The sequence below is a fragment of the Anomalospiza imberbis genome, chromosome 6 (assembly GCF_031753505.1).
Source record: "Anomalospiza imberbis isolate Cuckoo-Finch-1a 21T00152 chromosome 6, ASM3175350v1, whole genome shotgun sequence".
Lineage (NCBI taxonomy): Eukaryota > Metazoa > Chordata > Aves > Passeriformes > Viduidae > Anomalospiza > Anomalospiza imberbis.
The window spans coordinates 58,126,547-58,152,562 of NC_089686.1; the positions used below are offsets into that span (position 1 = coordinate 58,126,547).

A 26,016-nucleotide genomic window follows, 5' to 3' on the forward strand; every position below is an offset into this window, starting at 1 on the left:
ATGTTTATTTCCTGGTGATACTAATTTATTTTGCTTCTTGCTGTAAAAGACTTGGGGGGCGGGGGGGGACCCCCACACATGTTTCAATGTAATTCTTCCTCCTGCTCAAGCAATTTCCACCAGTTTTAACTTAGATTTATCTATCACATTCCAAGCTTTATTTCAATGCAATGCTGTGTTTTGAGGATGACTCATCAGTCAAATAATATTACTCTGAAATAGAACTCAGTGACACCAGGCTGCAGAACACATTGCTAGCTGTTAAGAGCACTACTAATTCCAGTTGCAAATTTTGATTATAGGAAAATCAGGTAGGCATAATTTGGGAGTTATTTCCAGTGGGATTTTCATTAAACAGGACCTCCTGATTGCTATGCAAACTCTGAGCAAGCTCATCATTTACCATTTCTATCAGTAGAAGTTTTCATGCTTGTAAGTGCACTCTGACACATTCTAATAATTAAATGGCACTGGAAACACTCATCATACAGCAATAAGGTGAGTTTGGTGTTTTGAAATAGGATATCTGTTTGGGAACATGTTTTATGGCCAGATTGCGGCAAAGAGAAGAACTCGTGAAGTAGGCAATGATTGTCTTACTCTCCTAGCAACTTAGATTTCTTCTATTTTTCAGAAAAGTCAAACTGATATCATGCACCATCTTGAAAGTTCCATTTCAAGGTCTTTTTTATAAGGCTTGAACAGAAAAATTCAATGTCCCTAAACCTTCAAGGGCAAAATAAATGCCAAGCCCCTAAGAAAATTGTTCTAAAAGTGAGCCAGTCCTCCTGGACCTTTTTTTTTTCTTTCTTTCTTTGTTATTGAGAGTTGTAGGAAATAACTTCCCTTGATTTGGGGGTCAGGTGTTTGTTGGTTTTGTTATTTTTTTAAAGCAAATGAACTTAATGGCTGTGACAAACACAAAAGGAGGAGTAAAGCACCACCAGCTTCCTTCATTAAAGTTTGTTTTCCACTTCACTGTGTCTAGTAAAAGAGCCCAGGAATATCTCTACAACCCAGCAATGCTGCATTATTTTGTTTTGTTTAAATGAGGCAGCACACGCCAATCCAGCAGCAATAAAAGATTCTTTCTTTGCTGCAGTGAAAGTATGTGCAGCAAATAGCTTCCATTAGTTCACAGATTCAAATTTTATCTCCATCACTGTCACAGAGAGACAAAACATCAATTGTTGGTCAAAGGCTAGAGAATATTTGTACAATAGGGAGCAGAAAGTGTTTCAAACTAATTCATGTCTACCATAAAGAAGATACCAATTTATACAAATCATGTTTTTAAAAAAAATGTGGAGACACAAATATGACTACAATAATCACATTATTTCCTTAAAAAACGTTACCTTTGGGCAACATCAACACAAATAGAATTAATAACTCATTGAGAAATATTAATTTCTTTCCTTTCAAAAAAGATGAAAACCATTAGTCTCTAATCTGACTTTAAAGCCTTTGTCTAGAAACAAAATATGCTTTCACTTCCCTCCAAGTTGTTGCACAGAAAGGCTTTTTTGTGGAAAAAATAATTTTTATTTAAATAAAAAATCAGCATATTGTTTGATTACTGTTGTAACTCAGAGTTCATTCTAATGCTGTGTTACTTCTAATGCTGTGTTACTTCTAAATTCTTGACATTCTTAGAGTGAAATAAAAAGAAACCAGCCAAAAAACATACACACTTCCAGTAAAAAAGAAAGAATCTGTGGACTAACATAGGAAAAAAAAAAAAAAAAAAAACAAACCTCCAGAAGTCTGTTCACAACCCTGTAGGATATTAACAAGACTTTTTGAAACTAGTAAATCTGTCATGCTTTTAAAAACAAAACTAAGCAACACAGCCAGAAAGGGGAAAAACTCCCACACTTTCCTGTAGCTCAAAGCCTAAGCTTTTAGAAGAGAACTGAAACATTTACTTTCAGCCTTTAAGCCAGATTTAATAAATACCCTAAATCAAGACATAAGACATCACATAATTCATATCCATCTTCATGAACTATAAAGAAAGAATCTTTCATACCAGATCAGATCTGGTTCTTGCCCTGTCAGAGAACATTACCAAATTGAACACATCTTGTATTTCCTTGCTTTGTTTACTGGATAAGGAGCTGAATTATGGATTCCTTTATAGCAATACAGCCACTCCAATCCATACATGGGATCTCCTAAGACAGCAGGTGTTCCTCCATAAGGTAAGAAGGAATTGAAAAACAAAAGGGCAATGTGACCACTGCTCTCTGGCCACAGAGGGCAAGCACAACTTTCCTAGGCATTGTCCTGGGGAAGGCTGTGACAAGATCAGAGAAAAGAATGAGAAACAATTCTTACCTTCATTTGATGCACTTGTTGTTGTGCACATGTGGAATGTGTTATGGAGATTTGTTTACCAAAGGGTGATCTCTTAATTGGCCAATGGTGATGGTGTTTTGGATTCAAGGACCAATCTGGTCTGTCTATATCAGACTGTCTGTGAGGGCAATGAGTTTTTCTTAATAAGGGTAGTATAGTATAATAAAGGGATTGATCAGCCTTCTGGAATCATGGAGTCAATGCCCCGTCGGGGACGCCCTGCTACAACAGGGCAAAGCTTCCCCAGGTTTTAGACCAGAATTTAGGAGACACTGAAGCTTGATGGTGCAGCGGGAAAATTCACAAAACCCATGAATACCACTTAGGCACATAGTTTTCAAAAAAATGTGGAACCCCAGGCAGAGAGGGTAAGACTGAAGAGTTTGTGAGGCTGACACAGCTGTTAACCTGAATGGACTTTAGGCAGATCATCTTTGGGAGGGGGAGCTGGTGTCACAATTTATTTTATACTTTTTTTAGTGCTAATGTTAACAGTGAAGGTTTCTATCACCTGTCATAGAAGGCTTTATAGCCTCATGTATATAAGAGACCATGAATTTGATTATTTCCTAAATAAATAAATCTTTGACTGTATTCCACTTATTATTGGAATGATAACCCAAATTAATATATTCTACAGTAGTATTATTAAATGTTAGGAATTTTTTATAGAAAAGAGAGTTCTGACACCAAAAATCTAAAGTTTTAAAATCGGCGCAAAAAAAAAAAAGTGCTTAGAGATTCTGTTTTTAGTTGTACTTCAAGGTGAGGAGGATTTCTCCTCAAAGTCCTCCTCTCTCTCATTCCCATTGTCCATTTTCCTTCACCATTACCATAAAGAATTCCTGCAATGTTTTACAACTTTTAACGAGTTCATTAGGCAGCTAAATCAGATTAAACAAATAAAAAACTACAAATAAAAGACAAATAATAAAACCAGGAAAAACATCTGAAACTCTGCAACTACAATTATCTCTCTATTTTAATTCATAAGGTGGGAGAATCACTGAATTTTCCACAAATGTCACATTGTAACTCCTATCACTGACAGGAGAAATCTAGAACCCTGACTGAAGTCTTGCTAGATGCCAGCACCAAAAGCTGTTTTTTTTTTTCTTCCTGCTAAATAAATATCTTACAGAGCTGAAAGAGAACACAGATGGAGGTTAAAGGAGGTTTAAACACTACTAATTCATGCATCACTGCTGCTGGGCTTTGCCTTTGCATTTCACTGCTTTCTTTGAATGAATCTGCATCAGAGACAAACAGTTTCATTAACTGGTCAAAGCTGGCTGGTTAGGAACATGAAATATTTGGCAAAACTGTAAATTAGGGTGTGTATATTTACACATTTTTCTTTGAGGAAAGCAGAGCTCATTCATAAAGAAACTTCATGGGCAGTAAATTTTATGGCATCAGTTAAAGAAAAAAAAAATTTCAGACATAGTTAGCTGACAGATCAAGTATGAAAAAGTGAGTTCTGCAATCACTAAGCTGAAAAAGTTCTATTCAGGACATGTTTGTCCCCCACTGGTTATGAAATTAGAGCAAAAAGGTGAAGAGTTATCTTTCCTAGAGGGCAGTTTCCACTAACCACGTGTAAACATGAAATCCATGAGCACTGGTGGGAAACACTGCTACTTTTCTCTCCTAGTTACAGCCGGAACTGGGAAGTTTTCTTATTGCAGACTAATACAATTGTCGGATAGTTAGTGAACCGCACTATTGTTAAAGCCAAGGCTGCTCAGAAACACCAAGAACCTATTTCAGTGAAATGCCCTTTCATAGCAAGCCTTTCACGTCATGGATAGTACATAAAAAAGCAAGAGTCACGATTTCCATCTTTCTTTTGTGACATGAATGTACAACTTCCACGGCTATTACTCCCCCTCAAGGGCAAAAATGAGAACTTACAGAACTTTAGAAGTTTAACATTTAAGTTGCAAAATGAAAAGCTTCTCCTATCTTTTATTGCATTTAGTATTCTACACATTCAGGCAACAATGCAGCCATTTTTACTTTTGTCTGCCCCAGAGAATACTTGTGCTTTGAGCACCCACGCTGCAGAACAGGGCCAAAGGATCCAAAATATCCAGCTTTACATTCCTTGAATCAGTTTTAGACACACAGTAAGGACTGACCCTGGCTGACAAACCAGCATAGCTTAACTTAAAGAAAACTGAGTTTTCTTCACTTGCAAGAGAACCCTCCTTATTTAAAAGAAATAGGAAGATGAACATGTGATGGGGGTTGGGTTTTTTCTGTTATTTCCTTATTACCTGTGGAATTTCTTCCCACGGAGTTCCTAAGAAGCACTGATGGCTGGTTGCTTGAGAGAGGCTGGGAGGGGGAACTCCTTTGGTTTTTTGGGAGTTTCTCTGGGGGGGCAGAAACACCACGAGAATGGGGGCAGTAAATAAAAAAAGATGGGGTTGGGGGCAGCTGCTCTCGTGCTGCTGGGCTTTGTAGGAGGACAGTCAGACCTGCGGCTTGGGGAAGGGAGCTCGCTGCCACCGCCATAACCCAGCGGGGACCCTTTCTTCTGCTGTTGGGCCCCACATCCCTCTGCCCCACCAGGACATCCCACATGTTCCAGCTATTTGCCATGGAGTTTTGATACATTCTCATCCACCACCCCAGGATTTCTGCTCATCCCTGCCGTTCCAGCTTGCTGCTTTCCGAGAGTCCTGCTGGGGCACGGGGGTCGGCTGCCCTAGGGGTTTGTGGAGCAAAGCCTCTCCTGTCCCTCCCCGGCTCGGCCCAGCCCGCCCCACAGTGCCCCGGGGATCACCGCATCTGCCCTGCCCGCCGGGAGCCAGCAGCGCCCCTGCCAGCTGGGCCCGGAACTGCAGCACAGGGGGAAGCGCCGCGGCCGGAAGGCTGGGAGCTGGTTCTGCTTCTGTTGTTGTTAACGTGCAGCTGTGGTTGATTGTTTGCTTTCTTATACACGCTGGTAAAGAATTGTTATTCCTATTGCCATATCTCTGCCTGAGAGACAAAATTTCAAAACTCTAATAATTCAGAGGGAGTGTCGGGGTCAGGTCGGCAAGATCCCAACAGTGTGAAAGTCCTTTTTCCTTAGCCCAGCAGCCAAAGAAGATGTCTGGAAGGCGTGAAGCTGAGTTTTCAAGGTTGTTTATTTCTTCTTATCTAAAATATTTTCTTTCTTGACCCGCCGAGGTCCAGCTAGTATAGAAGCCATAGCAGTCTGCCTCGATCCCCGGGTGTCTCCCACATTATATACTCAAAATTATGTGTACCATGTTTACAGTTCCCTTACCAATACCTAAAATCTATGTTGGACAGTGTGCCCTATCCCAGACCAATAGAAAAGTGTCACTATCACACCGAGACATGGAGGACAAGAAGAAGGAAGAAAAGGCTAGGGCACGCCCAGATTCCTCCATATTGTGTCCCTGAATTACAGTCTAAAAAACCCCAAAATTCTACTTTTTCACCCTGTGTCAATTCCCTTATTGCACTACTCGAGCCCTTTTGGCTTGTAATTCCTCATATAAGGTTGGCAGCCTCCCCCATGGGCTAAAATCAAAGGCACAGGTGTTTTTGACTTGCTGCCAAGGTCCCTGAGCCCCCTGCCAGGGTCTCAAGGCATCCAGAGCAGTCAAAGGAATGCTCTGGACTCCAACAAGGGTGGGGGTTTACATTCTCCATTCCAAGGGAGGCTTTTCTGCCTTCCCTAGCAGACACCTCTCTTGGAAGCCAAGACAACATGTCACTCAGATAAGATTTCACTCATGTTTGATTTCTCTCAATATTTAAGACTCCTCCCCACCCCTTCCCTTTACAGTTTATTTTTGACAGGCATCACAGGCAAAAAAGAAAAAGAAAAGACAGTTAAGGATGTCAGATTCACAGGACAAGAAAAAAAATGTCTTTTTTTCAGTATTGTGAAGTCACTGTGATATGGAGATGACCTGTAACACAAGCAAAATTGCAAAGAGACTTTTCTCTAAGAGAAAATTTCCATTGTGCAGAGGAACACTTCAGTGGCTCCAGTCAACATTAGTGTGCTCAAGCTCAGGATTCTGTGACTTGCAGTCTGCTACTTTGGTGAGGGATTTATAAATGCACAGATCACCACATGGAACATTTGTCCATGGTCTCATTAGAATAATTGCAGGATCTGACTCATTAGTGTTGTCATCCTATTCAGATTTTAGGAAAAAAAAATATATTCTGTAATTGTTAATACAAAAAGTCTTTGAGACACCTTCCTTGCAGACAATAATAGGATAAAACAGCCCAGCTTCTCTGCCCTCTAGAATGTAATTTTGTGTTTATGTATCTAAGGGGATCTGATACTAGTCATCAAGATTTGGTTTCATCTTTGAACCTGCCAAAGAAAATCTAGCTTACAAAAAATATCTGAAATTTATCCTCTGAAATAAAATGAAAAAAAAAAAAAAAAAACCCAAACTAAAAAAAACTACCAACCAACCACTCAGTCACTCAATAAAGCACAGGATGGCATCAACACATATTCAATGTCAATGACTTTCTTAATTCCTGACTGGTATTCAGAGTCCCGAACATTGTACACATCTGCCTTTTGTCATACAGAGGATGTCACCACTCCAGTCTCTAGAAAGGCAAGAGAGAGGACACGCCCCTGCTTTCCCAAAAGGCAAGAGACAGGACAAGCCCCTGCTTTCCCAAAGGCTTTCATCCATAAGAACCATCTCTGCCTTGTGCTACTGCTTCACAAGGAAGGTTTCCGGCAAGTTCAACTCTTACTAAGTAAGCCATAGCTAACAAATGCAAAATCACCAGAGTCTGCTCCCTCAGCCTTCCCTCACACTCTGAATTATTCAGATTTTGGCATTATGATACAGTAATGACTGAGGTCTATGCATGCACTTTCACTCATCATCAGGCAACACACAATTAAGTTCACTGTGGTGAACTTAAACAAAAGCCACCTGTTCATAGGATAGGGTGGAGGTGATGGGATAGGAGAGATTTACCTAAGCATAGGATGCATCTATGATACATCTACAATTCAAGACAGTTAAAAAGTTTCACCTCCTCCAGGCTGGGAAAGTCTTATCAGAAGATTTTGCCTTTGAAACAAGTAAATGGAAAAAAAATTACTACTTAGCAGCCAACCATTAAAAGACAATCACACACTGACAAGCAAGTTGGTAGCATTTCATCACCACTTCTATACAAAAATGAAGACAGAAACCCAAAGAAATTCTCCATTATTATTTTAGCACACCCTTTTATTAACAGACATTTTCTTCAGCGAGTATTAAATGTAATAAATATCATATTCTCAAGTTACTGAGAGCTGCTTTTCCATCCCTTTCAGACTAAGTTCAACTGATTGTTGGGCAGATGGTGCGAAAGAACACATAATGTGTTCTCAATCTGACTGATACAGATTATAGTTTCAAAGCAGTGATTGAAGCACTTTGCTATACCATTTCCTCATCCTCCACCATCAGACAGGAAAGTTTCCTTAGTTACACTGATGCTGTCTCCTCAGAAAATTGCATTCCAATTATTATGCAAGCCACGGAAGTCTATTTTAAGAGTCTTTGCTTTTATTACAGTGCATATGGAGGAGGTTTTCTCCTGACACTTGAGTAATCTGTCTTCACCTAGCAGGTGTGTTTTCCTTTTAGATTTTTTTAAATAACCTCCTGAAAAATAATCAGGAAGATTGAAAGGGAACAAACTAGAATTCTGCTGACAGGCATATGCACTGTGTTTAACAGCACCCAAGAACAGTGCCATGCTAAAAAAATCACTAAACCCACACTTATGGCAGAGCAAGTGAGCCAAATGAGAACATCCATGCATTTCCTTTTCAGGTCAGCACACAGCTCCCATCCTCTGCTCCTCCTTGTGCTAATGGTAATAGTGTAAGAGTTGAAGCAACCTTGGTATCACTCACCACCCTAGCTAGAACCAGCTGCTGGCTGCTGAGATCTTCTGAAACCAGAGCAGCTCAGGTGCAAGACTTCACTGCCTGGAGGAACACAGTTACCATCAGACAGATATCAGGCGTGCAGTGGAATAAATCCTGTCACAAGCAGTCCATGAACATTCTTCAGGATCTTTAGAAGCATCTGTCAGGTTTTCTTCTGGCAAGCATCTTGGAAGCGGTGAACAGGTTGCAGCTGAAGAAATGCTTCAAGAAGCAAGCAACAGATGTAGCCAACACCTTGAGAGAGCATCCTTGACCGCTACCAAGTTTGGAGGCTTCTTGTTCAAAATACAACTCATTGAGTGGTCCTTTTGCAAGTCCTCTGCAGCTGAATGGCTCAGACTGACAAAAATTTGAAAGCAGAAAAAAGAAAGGTGAGCTGAGAAAAATCCCTGTAAGAAGATGAGCTTAGCTGGGGTAAATGAATATACCCCAGTCTTACATGAATCTAAGCCAATTCAATGAGATTCATTTAAAATAATGTCCCTTTAAGCTTTACAACAACCAGTGACCTCCAGGCCTTGCATCAGTAGCTGGTTCAAGTAGGCTGAATAAGGAGAAAAATCCATAAATTATTTGATTTTTCTAGCTCAGAGCTTTGGCCATGTGCCCAGTGAGCTCTTAATTATTTTAAGTCATTCAGCCACAGCAATGAAAAAACCTCCTCATTAATAAGAACTAGGTGTTTAAGTGCCAGGTTACAGTATTGCAAAGGACAGAATATCTCCAGTTTTCTGACAGAAATAAAACCTGGAATCTGGCCTTTGCTCCTCCTCTGAGCACAATCAAGATGATCTCATCAATACCCAGAACTATGAGACTGAGACTTCCTGTAATGCCTGGTGACCATCACTGTCAGAAGAACTGACAGATGGGGAGCAATTCACTGAGAACTTGGGCAAGAGCAGGAATCTCTCACAGGGAATCCTGGAATTTTCATGCTTGGTATTTTGTACCAGTGTTGGGTGGTTAAAAATCTTTATATATATTTTACATATTGCAGACCTTCCTGCTTCTCTCAACTCTGCCTCTGTGTTTTGTGCCAGATTTCAAACGACCAAATGCCAGTGGCAACAAAGGATTCCTTCTCCTCAAGTTTGGGCACAATATATTTGGCACATGACTGTGGAGCATTATAGACCAGTTAAGGCTGAAAAAGACCTCAGAGATGATTGGATCTTCAGCTGTTAATCCAGCACTGCCATGTTCACCAGCTACACATCTGTATGTTTTTTGCGAACTTCCAGGGCTGGTGATTCCACCACTTCCATGGGCAGCCTGTTGCAATGCCTGACAACCCTTTTGTTGAAGAAATTTTCCCTAATATCCAACCTGAACTTTCCCTGGCACAACTTGTAGGCCATTTCTTCTCATCCCATCATTTGTTACCTGGGAGAAAAGACCAACCCACCTGGCTCCATCCTCCTGTAGAGGGTGATAAGGTCTCTCCCGAGCCTCCTTTTCTCCAGATTAAACAAGCCCAGCTCCCTCAGCTGCTCCTCTGAATTGTAAAGGAGAGGGATACAAAATTAGCCACCTTCCAGAGAGACTCTTAGGCAATTCCTAGGTGTGGTGTTTGCATCTTGTGCCTCATGACTTAATCTGGTGACTTGAAGCCTATTGTCTTCTATTTCACAGGAGTGTACAACAATAAAAACATCCTCATCTTTTAAGGGGATGAAGCCAACATGGAATGAACAGACCTCATGGCTTGCAGATTTCAATGCTCAAGGAAAGGCATAGCCAGGCAAGAATTTAAGCAAGCGAAGAATACAATAACTCCAGGTTCTGAAGATTTAAGGAGTTTTACAGTATGACTTAGCTAAAACTAAGAAACTTAACACTCACTGCATTTTCATTGCTATCATTAGCTGAAATACATGACAGAAACAGTGGGTGCATTCTCCAGAAGGACTCATTAGCTGACACAAAGGTAAAACACAACTGCAGCTGAAACTTCCGCTTGAAGAAACAGCATTGGTTACATAAAACACCCAGGCACCTGTAAGGGAGTCAACTTTAAGAATGCTGGGTCTAAAAAAGATTTCTACCCATGATGTTCTCCATGCTTTCACACAGCTGCAGTTGCCTTTAATGAAGAAAAGCTTCCCTTCACCTCCTGCTAAAAAGGTCCCCAAAGATATGTTAATTTTTCTTTAATGTATTATCTTTTCCATCACCACAGCTGTCTTGTCTGCCTTTTTCTCAAGGACTGATGCAAATGCTTTCCTGCATCCCATGATAGATTTTATTAATGACATCAAACAGTTTCATGCTTTGCCTCGTTATTAAGTTCTGTGCTGGTAGCAGATATTGCATTCCTTTGTGTAAGTTCTGTAATTTTTCTGAGTTTTGATAAGGCCATTAATCACAACACAACTATAGTGATCCAGACCATGCTGGAGTCCAAGACAGCACTACAATAACCACTCTTTAATAACCATTCTCCCTTGCCTAACACCTGTAGAGATTTTATCTGCTTAGGTAGTAGTCTTTTTAATGAATATGGGAGAAGATGCGGACTAAACTAACATAACTGTATTTTCAGTAAATTTTCCTCAAATCATTGGGATAGGGCTGACCTTATGAACTCAGCTCATTATTTTATATATTATTTGACCTCAAATCCTTATGACTTCGCTGCTATCAACATCTGTCAATATTCAGACTTAAATAATGCAAAGCACTCGAAAATTCATTGTTAAAAAGGAATATAAATAGCACTGAAATCTTTGCTCCTCAGTAGCCTGACACTGAAAACCTTCTGCTGACTGCAAGCATTAGGTCTCCTTGCATTTGCTAACTAAAATCCTGGTTTCTTTCAAAATAGCTGCTGACAGGTCAACATCTAAAGAAATCACCCTAACAAAGAACACAATTGAACAGCATTTGGCAGGCTGCTACCCTCATTTCTCTCTTAATTTTTTAGGTTTTGCACCATCGTGTCTGGGTACTGAGAATTACTGAGACATGCACTTCAAAATTGTTTTCCATGACCCCACAGAGGTCACATACATGCATACATATATGGGTATATATGCATATCCATGTATAAAGCACAGGCACTGTGTCACATATGAACCTCAAAAAAATGAGGAATGGAGTATTGCGGGGGCAGGGGGAAAGGCACATAGTTGAATCCATTTCCTTCTTGCTGCCAAACTTTGTTTCCTTTGTAGCACCTACAGCCACCTGCTTTATTTGGGATGCCTGAAGTACAGAGGTTACCTGTCCCAGGATAAAGCACACTCAACACTTCCGAGGATTTAAGCCCAGCAGATGTTAACTGCAGCAGGGTACAAAAGGAGCCCCTTGCATTATCCCTGCACACAGCCAGCCTACTGCAAGGCACTGTCTGAGCAGGGCAGTGGAGCTCCTGGGAGTCTGACTGCTTTCCTGAGCCCACTAAGTGTTTAACACACTGGGTCTGAGCGAGTCTTTGACCGGTTCTCTACAGCAGCCAACAACAAATAACCCAGAGAGAGCATGGTTTTGTCCACAATATTCTTCCAGCCTACAGAGATTTAGGGTTGACTGAGATCCCGAGTCAAAGGCTGTGCTACAACATCCTACAGCCCTGACTGAATCTCCCAGAAATACAGGGAATTGTTAAAGCAACCTGGAAGGTAGGCAATACCCCAAACCTTGAGAAATGAGCTGAGGAACGTGCACAGAGTGGTTTTCCTCCTTAGTTCCGTTTCTTTCTCCCAGCCTTCCACCATTTGATGCCTCTGGCTCTATTAAAGGACAGTCAGAAGACATCTCTGACTGACCACCTCAGTCGCCTCTCTTCCACTTCAGATTATCTGATTATCCCTTGTTCAGAGGACAAAGTCTAGGGCAGGCACACATGGCTGAATGCAGGAACTGCCTACTTCAGGCTGTGCATGGAGCTCTTTTTCTAGAGTTAGCACCTGTCTAACCCAACAAGCAGTGAGCTCGGGGGGGCTCCTGGCAGACAGTTCAACTCTGAGTTGACCATGCACAGGAGCCAAGGCCCAGGAGAGGGTGAGACTGTGTTGTGCTGAGCAGCAACAAAAGCCACAGCAATGAAAAACTCAGTTCCTGTGGAACTTTGCAGATAGGACTGCTCTGTAAGCTGGATGCTTTCTCATGTACTACCATGAAGAAAACAAGCTCACCCCATCCGTGGGTGGGTATAAATCACAGGTGATCTCAGGTGCTGCCTTACAAATAAAGCTAACAGTTGACCTTTTTGGGTGTGAAAAAAAATCTGGTTTGCAGGTACAGAGTTGTCAGCTATGGCTTTGCAGCAAGACAACAATTGCACTCATCATGTTCATCTATCACACAAGCCTGTAACAGCCAAGTCATTTTAGGGCTCCCTTATGGAATATTGCAGCTTACTGTGCTTGGAAACAGGCAATATAATTTCCCAAGTTTCAACAAATTCTATTAGTTACCCCACATTTAATCTTTCTTCAAGATACTTGCTAGTACTGTCTCATTTCAGAAGTTTCCAGATAGCCAGCTTTGGTTTTGTGAAGGGGAAGAAGAAAATATGTTTGTTTTGCTTTGTTGTACAACAAAGTTTACTCTTAAATCACTTTTAAGCTATTAATACCATTCCCATATAATGCATCTAGTGTTTAATAGTACAACAATAGAAACAGAGCTCCTTCCTGGCTCTCTGATGGCTGTGATTCACTTCCCAGGCAGCCCAAAGTACATTAACTGTGTGACTGAAAACAGGATTAGGTCTTCTGCCCATAAACAAATAAAAGCATGTCCTTCATGCAGCATTTCATGAAGTCCCCTCTGGTAAAGTGCAGGTGATACTGTGATAGAATTAAGTTACACTAAGAGTAGGGGATCCAAAAGACAGGGACAGGAGTCACCTAGAACTTGATGCCAAAGGAGTGGGTATTACACACCAGGGAAGAATTCTGAACCAAACATCCCTATTCTTTGTGTGAAACTTCAGTGAAACTATTAGAACATAAGCCTGTATATAACTGGATACAGTGACTGGAAAACAAACTTAAAAGATGGTATGTGCAAATGTACCAGAAATACAGGAAATTATTACAGTAGCCTGGAATGCAGAGAAGGCCCAGCCCTTGACAACTGCTAGGTTAATCAGAATCAAGACATGCTCTATATTGTTATTCTCTGGAATGTTAACCTTGCTAAGCTCTCACACATTTTGGAAATCTGCCCATCAGTTATGGAGTTCATGCTTTCATAACAGCAACAACATCTAAAATGAGAGAGAAAGCAAACCCCAAGCATATTTTATTTAGAGCAGTATAAGTGTTAGTGATAGCAGAGCGCTCTTTCTGGAAGTCAAATCACCAAAAACTGCACCAAATCAAGCAGAGACTACAATCACTGATCCTCCTCTCACTTTCTTTTCAGAGTAATAAAACCTGTGTTGTTTAGAACCATTTCTTAAATTTGAGAAAGGGAAGGTTAAGAACAGACGTCAGAAACCTTTTCAGTTGCCAGACCCATCCCCAGACCCACGCAACCCATGAATAAACCCAAGAGGATCATGCAGTGGCTGAACATGCAAGTCCTAGAACATACTTTTGTGAAAATGAGCCAAATTTATCTGAGTATAAGCTAGAATTAGAAAAATAGCAGATGGCAAATTGCGGCACCACTGAAATTCTAACAGCTTGTTTTGAAATGTTAATTCTTAAAATAAGGCTTTAGAATTGAAATAGGATTCTCTAGAGATGCAGGAAACTTGGTTCAGACACAGGAACTCAGATTATTGTCAAAAATTGACTGGACATTATTGGCCAGCTGCATTTTTCTGTGTTCTCCTCACATCAGATGCTGTTCTAGGTGTTCCTCTGGCAGTCATAACTGGGGACTTTTTTATAAAATTTTTAAGCTATTATCACTTTAGACCATTTACCCCTGCCAGGCTTGAAAGAACTCCTCACACTCTCCTTCCCAGCCCTGAAGCTGGCTGCACTTCAGATGCAGTAACTTCATAACCTTGTTGCCACTCAGCTGTGGGTCCTTACACTGGGGAGCAAATTCCCTCACAGAGACCAAGGTGCATTATTTTCCCTTTTAGGTCACAGCTACATTAATGAAAAGGAAAAGGACTAAAATCCTTGGGTTTAGTGTCCTTGGCAGACTGAATGAAGCCAGGTTCCCTGTAGGCTTCCTGCTTACGCTGAACCACTGATTCACACTGTGCACCCACTTTCTTTGCTTTCCTGGGAAAAACAAACTAGTTTTGGGAGTAAGGGGATGAACCTCCCCTTCCATACCTTTCTTCTCTCCTAAGCCTGTTCAAGAATTAAAAGTAAACAGGACAGATGTTCTTTTGTCCTCCAGGAAATGCTTTTCCCCCTGTATTACCACCAGACAAATTAAGGGTACTCCAAAAGCCACCCTGGGCATGCTGCTATTCCCACATCCTTGTGGAAGGACAAGCAATGCAGGAAAGCCTTGCTTTGAAGTTGCACGCCAGGGCTCTTCATGGCTCAGAGGAAATGAAACACTTGCATTGTCAATCCCTCCCAAAGCAGCTTGCTTACAGCTCCAGGGGAAGAAGAACTCGGGGAATGAAAGGCAGGAGCCAGAGGCAGGAGCTCAGGCTGGTTTGCCAGGAGCACAGAGCCTCACCCTGCTGCCCCTCGGACATGGAAAAAGCCTGGCTACCAACAAACACAGGAACAGAATTTAAAAGCAAAACACTCCCCTCTAGGGACTGACCTCACCACCCACATAATTTATCCTCATCACCTACCAGCAACTTCGCCGGTGGTGTAGCTACCATCTCTTCTGGGAAATCAGTGTAGCTCCATCCTTCTGGGTCAAAAACATCCCTCGAAGCAACACCTCCACCAGCCATCTTTCCCACGGCCACGCTTCCTCTTGGAGCAAAACTGAGAAGCAACTGAGCCCAGCCCTTCTTCCAGAAGGTTCTGGCCAGGTGGGCTCAGCCCTTGGCCCAGCTGCCAGCGCTCCCTGACACAGGTGCTGGCACTTAGCTGGATGTCTCCAATCAGGCACAGCTTGTAATTTAACGAGCTGAAAGGGAAGGCAAAGCAAATATCAAGTTGTTTAATGAGGTGATTTTTTCCTCATGGGTTGTTGCTGAGGCCAGAGCTGTGAGCACCCCACAAATGGTCCTGTAGAGACCACTGAGCCTGCCTGTATGGATTCAGTAACATGGTAGTACTGCTTCTGATCTCCAGGAGCTGTCACAGGAGAGTTTTCAGGTTTTCATCCTCGAGTTTCCTGCTGTTCTATTCCCATACCAGACTCTATAAATAATTATTTGTATGTGTATTTTCTCTTTGTTTTTTATGTTTCACTGTAGAGGTGGATTTATCATAGTCAGTATGGCACAGCTGTTTCAGCTGACAGTGATCAAGGCTAACATTGAAGTCAGATCACAATTTACATTACAAATACTGATTTCTGGAATCTTACTACCCTTGCATAAACATGTCCTGCAAGCAGAAATAAAGCTGTGGAAAAAAAAATTGAAAGAACTAAGAAAATTAAAGAACAAAAACAGTGACACAGTTTTGCACCTACTAACACTGGTTTTATGAACCTGTTTTCACTTTTCACCAATCTGACCCTTTAAAAATCATATTTTCTCAGTGCAAAACAAAGTAGAAACATGCAGATGATGTCCAAGTGGCCATTAGAAGGGACTGGCAGCTGCAGCCAAAGCCTTGTGGCCACCAGGACAGGACAGTTTGTACTGCTTAAACAAACATGCTAATGAAGGTTTGCTTTAGAAAAAATGAGAAACATTTGAGCACCCTGGACATTAAATCCTCATTTAATGATGGGAAGTGTTGTGTTTCTTTCCAACATCCAGGCACAGTGCCACAACTTCAACAAGCTGCTTAATTTTCTCTCTAATGCCTAAATCTATGTGATGGATATATGGTGCCATATCACCCTCAGCTGGGAATTGCCTGAACTTTATTGTTTTCTGTCACAGTGTGTATGCTCTTACAATGTTTTAGTGATTGTAAAAGATCAGTAAAGAAGGAGTACTTTGAAAGTCTTTGAAAAGGAAAAAAATCCATGAGGGAAATTCAAGCAACAGTAAACCTGAGACCTGTTGTGCATCCCGAAACATTTAATGAGAAGCAGAAGCAGCCTTTCAACTGTGACAAATAATGAGAGATGCCACTGCAGGACCACTGCTGGAAGACATTTAAAAGAGCATCAGAAGAGTGAGTGCTCAGCTTTCGGGAAGCATTTTGTTCCCAGGGTCCCATCCTTGTGGATCAATAGAGTATTTATTGTTGGCAGTAATTATGAGTTACTGCTGATGCTGTTACACGGACACCTCAAAGGCATTTTCATCAATCTTTCCTTCTAAATTAAAGTTGGTGTGCAAAGGCTGTGGTCCAAATTCAACAGAAACATAAACAGCGCAGCACTTTTAACATATTAATGATGAACTGGGGTCTTTGGGGCAATTCCATCCCATCCTTGAGGCCAGTGCTGGCCCATGGGGCACAGCGACTCTGCCTGCAAGACATTTCACCACAATGCAGTGTAAATGGCAGAAGTAGCTTACAAGACATGAGTGGAATAGTAAATATTTCAATTGGAGAATGCAGAAAACTTGGAACTGAATATTCTTCATCCTACTTGCTAACACAGACTCCTGGGAGACTCTGGTTCTGCCTTCAAACCGGATGGACAAGTGAATTAAAAGTGAAACAAGCCTGTGCTCCTCAGTGTCTATATGGTGCTGTCCACCTCCCTTGTGCTTCTGGAGGGCTGTACTGGTGGGAAAGACAGGAAAATATATAACTTTGCATCACCTTTGACTTGGTAGAAGTGCCATGATGTTTAAGCTACAAGCAGTTTTTCACATGAACCACGGCTGAAGCTTCAGTGGGTCCTGACCGTGACTGGGTTAGGTGACAGCTACAGTCTCACAGGAGAAAGCTCTCCTGAAAAGCCTCTGAATGCATGAGCCTGTTCTCTCAGCTGCTAAATTTCTCCTGTTTTATCTCTTGCTGTCCTCAAGGTTATTCAGCTTGTCTTTATCATACTGCAATTCTCTTGCACAGTAACAATGTTTCCCAGCTGTATTCCAACAGGATGTTTCATTAGCAAACTCTTCATTATTTCAGAGAGGTCATTAATGAAAGCCTCACGTGTTTGGCCCCAGGCAGATTCCTTGAAGATCTCTAGCAGTCAAACCCCCTTGAGCCTCATAACTCCTCCTAAGGAGGTGCCAGCCTCACCTTACATCCTCAAATCCTGAAGCTTTCTCATAATACCCAGTGTGTGATTTATCTTAATCTGCTAAGCACTGAATTAATAGTGCATTATAACGTTATAATGAGCCACTTGCAGAAAGGTGTGGATTTCTTAAAATGCAGCAATTCTATCCTAATGCAAGCAGGAAAAAGATGATGGCCTAGTAAAATAACAACTTATGAGAAGACTAGAAGGGAAAACGTATGTATTATATCAGAATCAGACAAAACAATATGAACTGACCTGAAATATAGTGGTCCCAGTAAAAGCCACACACTGTGATCCCAGCAACATCAAAGAGGTAGCAAAAGGCTCATTATTAATTTATCAGAGAATAGTAAAGAAAGGAAATGGTTGTTTTTTTTTCCAAGAAGCAGAAATCTTGATGTGTCACACACTTTTATTAAAATACAACAATGGATGAACATTAATTAACTCGTAATACACATTAATCAAAGAGAATGCTTCATTATTGCCCAAATTAAAACAAAAGGCCTCTTTAGACTTGTGTGGCATGCTAGGTAATTAGCACAGCCACCCACCAACTTGGCCAGCTGAAGAAAGGAATATTCACCAGCCAGAACCACCGCTGGAGGGAACGACCATTTTTGGTCCAGTCACCACCTGGCTCTTGCAGCATGGAAAGGAGTTCTCATAGCAGGGTGAATCACCGACCTGGCTTACCTGGAGCCCCTGGAATGAGTAAGGCATCAGAACACTTAGTGAGTGACAATTATCAAAAGTATGGGATACACCAACTTTATTGAACAGCTATAGGAGTTGGCAGGGAGCCTGAGTTCTTGTGCTGCTTCCCAAAGCTGTTAGATCAGGATCTTCTTTCCTCCCCATTCTCCTCCACTCTCTCATCATTGTTCACTCACCCACGTTACAGTGCACAGTCTGTTTCCTCTGTCCAGTCCAGAATTCTGTCACATCCACCTTGGCACCAAGCCTTATTTCTTGCTCCTTGTGCCATCAGACCAGTTCCCTTTCTCTGTTTTGTTTCATTTTTAAACTTTAGGCAGATTTTTAAACTCCTTTGTTCTACACTATACTTAACAGTAGATTAGCTTGATAAAATACAGTCAAGTTGTAGTCACAGGATTAGGTCTTCTTTCTAATCTGATGTCTAAAAGGTATCTGGCCAGTTTATTTGGGGCATACAATCCTGAAAAGCACTGTTTATGTTGGATAAATTATTAAGTAACCCAAGACAAACATAGCTGTATGCAAAAACTACATGGGAAGCTTTAGTTGATCTGTTATTGCATATACTATAAAAATACCTGAGTATAAGAAAAAACATGCAAATTACTATTCAAAAATTTTTAAAAATCTAAACATTATGAAGAATACAGTACAATTAAGCTAAGGTTTCTTAAATATGTTTATATATAACTTGTAAGAGCAGTTTACAAGGATATGAAAAGTACAGCCAAGAATTAATGATTTAGGAGATACCAGGTTTAAAGCTGCACAAATTCATTATGATCTACAACTTTACTGCATGCACAGGTACTATTTTTTCTACATGAGCTGTGCTTTACTCAGATTGCTCTCTTATTGACCCGCTCTCCACTATTTGATTTCGTTCTTACTCATTCACTGGGCAACAGCCAGCCCTGTACTCAGCACACACTGTTCCATTACTGTTTTAAAGGGGCAATATTGGCCTTCAGTGGGTGTGAATCTTGCTCCCTGTCCTCCCACATCAAGCTGATTTCCCAGCAGAGAGGGCATGTCTGTCCCGGGCAGCAGAGAAGGGTTAACGTGGCAGTCCAGTACCTCCCAAGTAAACACAGATCCTGCTGCCCACAGCAGAGGATGCTGCAGAGGGTAACAAAAGCAGGTTAGATGAGCACTGTGCCCGTGCTAAACCCCTTGGCTCCTAGGAAAGCTAATCAGAGCTGACATCTGTGCCGCCTGCAGTGCCAGAGAGAAATGTCTGCTGGGCTGCCATGACACAGGCAGAGCTGATGGGCTTGTTATAAGGAGTATGAAATCTACAGAACATTTTTTTCCCTAAAACTCTATGACTGAGTTGATACTGTTGATACCTACAGAGAAAAATCTTCCAGAAAAAAAAAGAGTGTTATTTAAGAAAGTTATCAACATTACTGTGCCTTAATTAAAGCGGCTTTGTGCACAAACATTTCTGGTGGAAGGGATGCCACAGAGGTGGCACTTTCCAGAAGAGCTCTAGAACCAGACTGTTTATTGGTCTAAAACACATCAAAAATTACTAGATAGACACTAGACAGTAGCTAAGGGTCCTTGTCTGAATTAAGCCTTGAGTGACTGGCACCAGATACCCTTGACCGGCAATATTGATATTACAACCTATGGTATAATACCAGACTTTTACTAAGAAATCTAAGAGATCCTTTTATTCATGATTTCACTCATTCACATTCTTAAGCCAGGAACTTCTTACTTCTAAATAAACAAACATGCTTAAATGTCTGTAAGCCAATAGAAAATGACCATCTTTGGTGACACGTGATGAAAAAATCAAATCAGGTTTTTCTCATCTTTGTCACATAGTAGGGGTCACACCCTAGGATTTTTACCTCAGTGAGACATGGAAAACAACTCTGACATTCAGCTCTGTCTAAATAAAGACATTGGCAATGTCTTTATTTAACAAAAGTGTACATACTCATTTGTTAAAAACGCTTGAGTTGGGTGATAATAATAATAATAATAAATAAGAATGTCATGTTGTGTCCATGTTAAATATATTCATAAAGCCCTAAAAAACAATCAGCATGTTTGTAGGTGCTGCACACTCCATTGTTTTCAAAAATCTATTTTTAATTTATAGGATACTGTTTGGAAGTGCATTCTGTTTACACGAAAGGCTGTGCTCAGTAGATCTCTGTGTACACTCAGAACTGAGGGTCAGCCTGGAGCATCCAGACAATCCTGTTTACTAATTCATAGAGTGTTTCACAATGTGCCAGAAGGACACAACAGGAGTATTCTCACTTCTTGGTATTCTGCGGTGGTGGAGAGCTTATTGGATTTTCCTCAGTCATCTGTCACACCTTAAGCATTTCTAGATCATTAATGATCAATAGATCCATTTAGATAAGAATAATAATGCAGACAATTGAAAAACATCCAGGCTTCCTGGAAGGCTTGTGGTCACAGTCACAAATGAATTCTCTGTTCAGCCCTCCTAAGGAATAACTGCTATTGAAAAAGCACATTTTGGAATACCAGAGATGCTAGCTTTGATGATACCCTAATAGCTGCAGTGTAATATTTGTGTTGTTTGTTCAAACACTGCACAATTATGCTTCCTTTGAATTTATCATCTTTACTGAGATTCTGAGCTCTGTTTAGACCTTATGACATCGTTGCATATTTAGTTACTACAGCAGCCTCTACAGTTACAAAAGTAAAAATGTTCTCTCTTAAAGAGCTTCTTTCTCAGTTTTGGGAAACATTATTCCTAAATCCAAAGCAGGAAATACCCAAGATCCAAGAACACAGAGCTCTTACTGTCCATGTATATGAAGTCACGTTCAATCTCTGCTTCATGTTCCCATCCCTTTTGCCCACCCTCTGTGCTTCCTGTATGTGTGCACTAACAAAGATTTGGAGTTAGATGGGAAAGAAGCAGGCTGCACTTTAATGTCCTGGGAAGTCAGGTGGACACTGTGTGCAGGAAGGACAGTCCCGACAGCCCCACAGAGGAATTGTTTCCTTCCTGTGTTACATACACTCTCTGCCCTGCACATGCCCCATGCACTTCATGCACCCCCAGTTCTGTCCCCAGCCACCCTTCCAGCTGCTTTGCTGCCTCCTGTGTAGGGGACATTCACTAAAATCCCCTTGCTGTTTGTCTGTGGCCACCCAGCCCTTTCTCACCACAGCAGCTGTGAGTCCCTGGTGTAGCAGTCACAGGCACCTCAGGCCAATTCAGGTAACCAAAAGAGTGGCTGGCAAACTCAGGTTTCTCTGATTTCCCATGTTTCTCCAGTTCTGATGGAGCTCTTTTTCTCCAACACTTTATCTACGTGTTCGGTGATCTTAATCTTCATTGCCAGGTTTATCATCTCTTGAAGGATGGCACTCAGACTCATGGTCCATCATTTCCTGCATCCTTTCCAGAGCCATTTCTGTGGGCAGGACAGACTTCTGCAATATTCCTGCTTTTGTCATACTGAAAAAATTTTTACCTTTTAAAATTATTTTTCTTCCCCATCATGTGCAAGGTGCTCCTCAAACTCTCTCTTAACCCTCCTAATGGCCTGGTTACATTTGATCTGCTATATGGAGTTTCCTGCTCTATTCTGAAGGACAAAATTCCCATTACAAATGCCAGTCCTTCCTATGTGAAAAACACCCTAATTTTCTATTTAGTCCTGTAGGGCTTTTGCTGGACCACTCTGATTTCTTTTCAAATTTCAGCACAGTTTGTCTTGAATGCTAATACAGGATTTCTCAGAAGTATCTTGGCTACCTTGCTTTTTAGCCTGCTCCCTCCTTAATCCTTTTTTCTTCATTTTAACCACTTGCCATATTAGTATGCAGTTCCCTTTCCTTAGATTGAACACTTGTGTTCTGGATTTGTTTGTTTAGTCTCTCCTGCTGCAGGGTTAAGCCTGATCATCCTGCAATTGCTATTAGATCAGCTCTCCCACATGCTTCTGAAGCTGGTCCTGTGCACCACTCAGGACCAAAGTCAGGGCAGAGATTTTCTGGGATTGCAGACCAGTTGTTCAGGAAAGCAGCTCCAAAAATTGTATTTCTATGTCCTGTCATAGGTCATGAGGCATTTATTCTGTTGGTAGCTGATACATCCCCATATTAGTAGCTGCTCTGACTTTGCAGGTGCCCTAAACTCTATCCTCTATCTATACCCTGAGTGAAAGTGGGGGTAATTATACAATAATTACATTTTTATTATTGCAGTGGGATACTTCCAACCAGAGGGATTTCAGACTGCCTTTTTTTCTATTTTTTTCCCTCCATCCACAATAATTTCATTTGGTTACACTATTTTAAACTCCAAAACCAGCCAGACAACTGCCAGCCCTCTGCATGCACATCCTATTCTGCCAGTTTGTATAAAGCTGATAGGTTGGGAACATCACCTCCAACAATTACTCTCTTTCTGCAAGGTCTCTGAGATGCCTCTCGCATCACATGAAGCCAGGCACCCTGGTTCTCCCATTTCATTTCCATGCTTCCAGCACTGGCAAGGTTTGCCCTTGGTCTGTTGCCCCCTGCATTGGACACTGTCAGCTGCCATAGGAAGGAGCCTGATTTGCCTTCCCTACTCACTGCACTTGTGATGCTTTCTTTGCATCTTTTTAGACATGTACTGAACATTGTCCAGGAGCATTTGGGGGTCACAGCCCTCTGACAACTGTGCTCCTCTGCATCTGTCAGCTTCCTCACACTTCATAGCAGTTTTTTATGTTTTTGGGGTCATCAGCCTGGCTCTTTTCTAGCCAAGGTTTCAACCCTTCTTTTCTGTTCCCCCTCTTCTGAAGTATTCCCCATTTCCTAATGTATGTAAATCTCTTATGCCAGTGTCCAAATGAAATAATTTCTGACTGCATATTATGTTAATTTCTGCTCATGAACAGCAACTGATCATCATCTTCTTAAGAACTCCCCCTTCTATTATAGATTAGACTGCTACCAGAGCATAGAATTTCTAAAATGTTTTTATTTTATGAAAGGTTATTAAGAGGCAGCTGCTAGATTATTAGCAGGCAGCTCAAGTATTATATTTATCCAGACAATAACAGCACCAACACTGTAGTGCAAGCTTCTCCCATGCAGTCCTATTTATTTATTTCCATCAAGCCCAGGAGAAATTCCAGTAAGGAAAGGGGATTGTAATGAGTTTCATGAAGCCTCATTCATGCCAAGCTGTTACAGATAATGACTCAGAGAGGGAGAAAAGGATATGGGGCAGCATCCAGAAGCTGGGGAATAATAGGGTGTTAAACCACCAGTGTCTGTTTGCAAAGTTCAGATAAATGCCAGGTAAAAACCATATTCCCTGGCACTTCAGCTTTACCCTTCAGGGTGCCAAACACACCCCAACATGTGTGTACAGGGCAGAGTTCAGCTCTGCTCTGCACTGGGGTGGCCTCATCTCGACTCCTGGGGGCAGTTTTGGGGCACCACAGTATAGAAAACACATTAATGTATTAGAGAATGTCCAAAGGAGGCCACAAGGATGAAGAAGGGTCTGGAGGGGAAGCCTTGTGAGGAAAAGCTGAGGTCTTCTGGGTTTGTTCAGCCTGGAGAAGAGAAGACTGTGGGGAGACATGGTGCTCTTCAATATCTTCACGTGGGGAAGAGGAGTGGCAGGCACTGATCTCTTCACCAGTGCCAGGACTCAAAGAAATGGCCTGAAGTTCAAGGAAAAGAAGAGCATCCTATCCCAGAAATGGTTTGTTAAGAGCAGAGCAGACACATTTTAACCTTCTGTACATTCCCATTCTCATTTGGACCCTCAATTCTGAACTCACAGGCACACTGAGCATAGGGAAGCCTGTTAAGGTATAGCATCTATACAAAGGCAGGCCACAAACAGTAATGGCATGTAGTCAACACCAATTTGACTTTAAAACAAAAATCCTGTATCTGCACCTCTTGAAAGAATGATCCCTCCTATGGCTAGAACAGGCAAGTTATTTTGCCTCCCTTCACTGTGTTTTCACCAAACCATGTACAGTGGCATATTTATGATGTGAAAGGTATCTGGCAAAAATCACCTCTTCAACAGAAAGTACAGCATTCTAAAATGTCCAGGCACTACCCAGAGCTGCTCAGTCACATGGTAACTGCCATGGACTGAATGAACACTAGGAATGAATAAATTCATGATCCAAATCTGTACCACTTGTGGTTCCGAGTTATGTGTTGCAATATAAAAAGGATTTCCATAGCAGCCAGATGCAATCAATGGTAACAAGTAAAGCAGAGCTGCAGAAAGCGTTCTGAAAGAGGGGTCAGAGTTAATGGTCTCAGCTTCATGTCAGAGAAATGTCATAAAGCCTCCATCATACCTACAGCTGGCAGTGCTATAAACTGAGAATCAGAATGGGGAAAGGGTAAACAAAACATTGATTGCACTGCCTGGTGTGACAAGCACATTACTCCTCACAGGATTATGCCACAGATTCCATGACAACAATAAGAACTAAGACATTTATAACTGTGAAAACAAGCCTCTGTCTTAATGCCACAGTTTGCATTCACAGGCCAAGGACAATTCTGAAAAGTTTTGCACGGAGGTACCTCAGGTATTAAAGGGATTAGGTGTGCTTTGATTCATGTGTGAGCTGCAATGGGACAATGTCTGTGAAAAGTGGCCTTTTCCAGGCTGGTGACTGCCAGCAGTGCTGGGTGTGCTGAGCAGTGGTGAGTGTGAAACCTGGAGCACAGGAAGCGTGATCAGTTTGGAAGTGCTTGTTGTGCAGCAGGGAAACACTTACTGATCCAGAACATCAAAACAGTCATAGCCTGAGCCCCTTCCCTTCCAGCACCACACATGTAATAAAAAAGGAGCTTGGTGAGTCTGTCATTTCTCAGTTCTGTATGGCCTGCACACAGCAGGTGTGCTTTGACTTTAGCATCACACCCATACATCAGAAAGGGAGGATTTCCTTGGATGTGCACATATTGATTCAAAGAATGAAATTAATGTCTTAGACTTTAATGAGCTGAAGGTTTCAGTGCAGTTTTCAGTCATTCTGCAATATCCATTTTATCCTCAATAAGCAACCTTCAGTCTCTCAAAATTAAGTCAATCTACCCAGATTTAGGTCTCTTGCATATCCCTCAAAATCCAAGCATGGTGTGCATGCTGTGTGTCCTAAAACTGTTAGTGACATTAAGATCCACAGATATTCACCACCCTGGGCTTTTTCACATATGTCTTCCCAACATCTTTCTTCACCCAGCCAAACACTACAATTTTATATCCACAGTGACACAGTTGCCATCAGCAAGATCCCACCACTTGCCCTTTGCCTCAGTCCCATTACCTTTTCTTTGTAGGCTCCAGCATTCCCACAGCTGGGAGGTGAGCTCAAGCCAATTAAACATCCAAATATCTCAACTAATTTTTCAAATTTTTCTTTAATCGGCACAGTACATATAGCACATAAACTGAGGCCAGCACAAAGAAAGCAACAGAAATTAAGTCGTCAAGGCTAAATTCTTTCAGTCCAGAGAAATTATGACGAAGAGGTGGGCCTAAATATTTAATGAGAGGAAATAATATGGAAACTGAGGTCTTGTGATTGGACAGTGTTAAGTTCTCACCTGTGGAAATGGTATCTCCAGTAATGCTAAGAAAGTAAAATATTTTGTTTTCATAGTAGAATAGATGGCAAAAGATGTAGCTCTTCACACACCATGGTCTTCTGACATTTACACTGGTGATGTGGTTGCAAAGGCACATGAGAACCTGGCAGATTTTAAAAATATAGTAG

General features: G+C 41.5%; 1 long non-coding RNA gene across 1 annotated transcript; it reads right to left on the minus strand.

The window, feature by feature from the left end:
• Positions 1 to 8,492: 8,492 nt before the first annotated feature.
• Positions 8,493 to 15,013, minus strand: LOC137476411 (uncharacterized). The gene is made up of 2 exons (XR_011000358.1): positions 14,836 to 15,013; positions 8,493 to 8,656 (listed from the first exon to the last, which is right to left on the minus strand). It is a non-coding gene; the product is annotated as an uncharacterized lncRNA (long non-coding RNA).
• Between the last annotated feature and the right edge of the window lie 11,003 nt (positions 15,014 to 26,016).